Source organism: Esox lucius, chromosome 8 (genome assembly GCF_011004845.1).
Source record: "Esox lucius isolate fEsoLuc1 chromosome 8, fEsoLuc1.pri, whole genome shotgun sequence".
Classification (NCBI taxonomy): Eukaryota; Metazoa; Chordata; class Actinopteri; order Esociformes; family Esocidae; genus Esox; species Esox lucius.
Window position 1 is genome coordinate 16518342 of NC_047576.1, and position 4504 is coordinate 16522845.

Consider the following 4504-nt stretch of genomic DNA (forward strand, 5'->3'; position numbering starts at 1 on the left):
ATAGTAGAAAGTTATCAGAATGGGTTACTGACATCAGACATCACATCACATAGATGGAATTATATTTTTTCTGTACCTGAACAGAGTCCTGAAAACAAGCCCACATAAAACCTTGGGATATGTGTAAAACGTTTGTTTTGTGAGGAAGGGAACGAGGTGCCACTGTAGGGATACATTCACGGGTCTAGCATATCTGTAAAAACAAACACAAATTACACAGTAACACAAGTAGCTGCTTCCAATGTACGAAATAACTTACATTTAAACTGGAATTGTCTCTGTAAAAAAAAATAAAGTTATATAACTGAAAAATAGAAACACTACTAAAACTAGCAAGAACAGTTAGGATTTTTTTTAACTGAATTGGAAAATGTTCTGCTAATACTAATAGAAATAAAAACTAAAGTCAACACACTTCAATATAATAACCCTGCCCCCTACTGGCCCTCTGATGCCACTATCAGCAGCATCTGTTCCCATTAAGGACTGATCCGTATCAAATCTGCTTCTGAGGCAAGAAAGCAATTGTTTTTTAGTTTTTAATTCCACGTGTAATTAAATATGTAAGCCAGTTGAAACCAATTCTTCTTCACAATGATGACCTTGCAAAAAGCAAAACTAAGACAACAGTTACACATACATGAAACATGATATAGGATGCTATCATAGTAAAAACACTAGTGCCATAGGTATTACTACATAACTACATGGAATTGTGTTTTTTTGACAAATCAGTTTTTAAACCCTTGGAACAAGGAATGTGTAGTTGTTTATTCACTTGCTGAATGTTTTATGTAACTACTGATGACGTTATTGTCAAAATGATTGCTTTGGGGTAAATTGTGCCAGTATACTCAATACAATTGATGAATATATGTTATCAGATTTATGCATCATATTTTGAAGACAGCTAATTTTTGTATTTACAGTCAAGTTGAAATTATATATATATATATATATATATATATATTTTTTTTTAAATGTATTTTACATTTGACACCCTTTGGGTCAGTGGTTCTCAACCCTCTCTTCTGGTCCCCCAGCCATTCCATGTAGTACAGTAGATGTATTTGAAGCAAGCCCACCTAAATCAAATTGTTTACTAACTATTAAGGCCTTAACTATTTGATTCAGGTGAGCTATTTCAGGGTTACAACACATTTGTGAAATGTCTGGGAGTCCCCAGAAGGTTTGAGAACCAATGACCAAGGCCACAATTCTAGTGTTTTCTTCCTTAACAAGCCATTATGGTGTCAGGTAGTCTAGCATTTAATGCGATAACCTATAAGTTGCTAGATTGAATTCCTGAGCCAATAAAGTGAACAAATCTGTGGTTCTGTCATTGAGTAAGACAGTTAACTGCAAATTACCCTGGGTCTCCGTGAACCTATTCTGCTGCTCTGGCTGTAAGCTCTTCTTTCCAAATGTAACACAGCCTGGTCCTAACATATATTAAATATGGGGTATATACAGTACCAATTCAGTAGCATTTTCTTGAATGGATAAGTGTGTACAACTGGTACCGTATATAAAGGTGCTGGTCATAAAATTAGAATATCATCAAAAAGTTTATTTATTTCAGTAATTCCATTCAAAAAGTGAAATTTGTATAATGTATACATTCATTCCACACACACTGATATATGTCGAGTGTTTATTTCTTTTTATTGTGATGATTATAACTAATGAAAATCCCAAAGCCCTATTGGGAGCTGAATAGAAATGTTTCCTCAATCCATCTCTATATTTGATGCATTGCTGCTGTAATTGTTCGTTCATCTTAAAATGCAAAGAAAAGCACAGAGAAGTCATGTCAAGACAGAAGAGGGTGCCAGATGGTCACATTTGAGCTGAGGTCTCATCATGCACCTGATGAGTCCTGTGAGGAAGGAAGCCCATTACTAGTCAACAGAGACCAGATCACATGAGGCATTTCTATAATCATTGACAGGCCTGCAAACAGCTGCCGGTGATAAGTGTGACCTCTCGGCTAGTTGTGTCTAGCTGTGGACTTTGCATTGGTCACCAAGATGAACAGAAAGACACAAATGGGGAAGGTTGGTTCCGTAAAACCAACTAATTAATGGCCTGAATCAACCGGCTCTAAGCACCCTGTTTCTAAGCAACATTACTCTGCAGGGTTCAGTTTGAGGGATGTGAGGCGAAGAGGTGAGGACTTTCGTTCTCTACGGTACACATCTTAATAACTATACAATTTGATGTCCAGCATCCACCGTTGGTTAGATGTCCACCACCTGGAGCTAAACAATTTGAATTTTAGACTTTGAATGTCCCTTTAAAAGAAAGACAAACAATGTCTCCCATGGGAATACAGCTGAAAAATACATTTGTAAACAAGTCTTGCACCAGTTTAGGTTCTCTTCTGTTGCTGGGGAGGAAGGAGAGGAAGCACTGAGCTTCCGCCAGCCTCTCTTGTTGTGTTTACATTGGCTCTGGTGAGCAGGCTGGCTCAGAACACACAATTACCACGGATGGGGTTTATTTCATACTGTAGTTGTGAAATGCCTTCCATTATGTATTCATATAAAGGCCACTTGTCATCTTGTAGAGTTGTCTATCACAGCATATTAAAAGTAGTCTGTAAGAAGAACATACTAGATGTTTCAAAAGAACCCTTTTACACTTTTTTCTTACTAATGTGTAATTATGATGCAGCTATATTCGAGGGATTGTCATAGAAATATCTGTCTTTTGTACAGTCCTGTAGATATATTGTAGATATATTCTTATCATTGACTTGTTGATCAATAGTATAATAAATGACATGACTGATTGGTTTGAAGAGTATCTTGTTTCATAGACTCTGTACGTTAATCCCCACAGCCTGACATTTGTGTGACTAATAGTACACTGTCTGAAATTGACAAAAGAATACAATTAGGTCATTGTGCCATTCTCCCTCTCACAAGGGAAGTAGGAACATATCACAGTCTGCATCTGCCTGGGCCTTTATCCCGTCAATGGCAAACACCCTGAGTTCCAGACTCCCTTTCAAATTGAGAAGCACTCCAACTTCAGCTGCATTCCCCTTTTTGAATAATTCCACAGGGATTCTTGAAAGTCTGGAAAATATTTGTCCGGCTGCCGCAGGGACATTTTTATTTACAAAAAATGATATTTTGTTGCATTAGTTTAGCTTAGAATATTTTTTATTTATTTATACAGATTGTTAAAGATGCATTCAGAGATTTGTACTGTCATGTATGTGCTGATATACAGTACTGTGCAAAATTCTTAGGCACTTGAAACATAAGCCATTTATTTGGATAGTAATTGTTCACTTGTAAATAAAAATAAATAAAAATAAAAACACAGTACTGTATGCCCCACAGTACAGTACTGTATGCCCCATGTCATTAAAACCACTCACTTTCAGTCTTGGAATCTTATTCTATTGAATGTCAAATTTATCAGTGGAAATGCCTATGTTCTGAAAAAATCATCTCAATAATAAACTTTATAAAAATGTATTTGCATTTCTCAAACTGGTAATAGTAAATTTTATGAATAAATAATTATTATAAATAAAAATGTATTTTTGTTTTCATTTTGATTTGCTTACAAATCAAGTGAGGGAAAATAACATTGCTACTTTGTGTAACAAAACAACTCTATGGGTGTTCCATAGCCTAGTGCTTACAGCATCTGACCAGCAAGAAAAAGGTCCCAGAGTTGGCAAGGTGAAAAACCTCAGCAAGGCAGTTAACCCATTTAACGTTGTTGCTGATCATTTATTCAGTCATACTTACCTGATAATATAAGGTTGAAAAATATACTATAAAACATGTCAGAGAACCTGAACAAATGTCTGTATTGATATCTTATAATTTAATCTATCAACATATCTATCAACATATTCAAAAAAGTTGAAAAGGAAGGTTTTGAGTGAGGAGCAGAAGGGTTAAAATTAAGAGACCACTGCAAATTAAATGCTTCTGTTCCTCACTCAAAACTTTCCTTTTCAACTTGTGGTCTCTCCTTTTCAACTTGTTTCCGGAGCTGTATACTTAAAATTTTCGTAATATTACCAAAAATATTTGTGGGATAAAAAAAGTCCACATTATCAAGAGTGCCTGTACCAAGAAGGCAAAATTGCTGAACTGGAAGAAGTTCCTCTGAATAGAGTGGGTAGGTAGGTTTCAATGAAAAGAAGATTTCAGAGTGTTTTTTTTTATGTCTCGACAAGGGCCAAATCAACCCTCTTTATGAACATGCTGAGCTGAGGGGAGAGTAAATCCCAGAGACTGACCTGAGCTTTAACACAACATCAGCTCACTTCTGTTTTAGGTAGAATGTTGCGCTCTGAGAGATGAATCATTCACCCAAGGACTCGAACCATCATAAGGACTGATACCATTAAAGTCTGCATGTTTCTTATACTACAAAAATATATTTTGAAAACTGCTCCCACCAACCCAACAAACACTATGTATAAACCAGAGAAGAATTGTATTCATTTATATATATAAGACAACAGTGCATA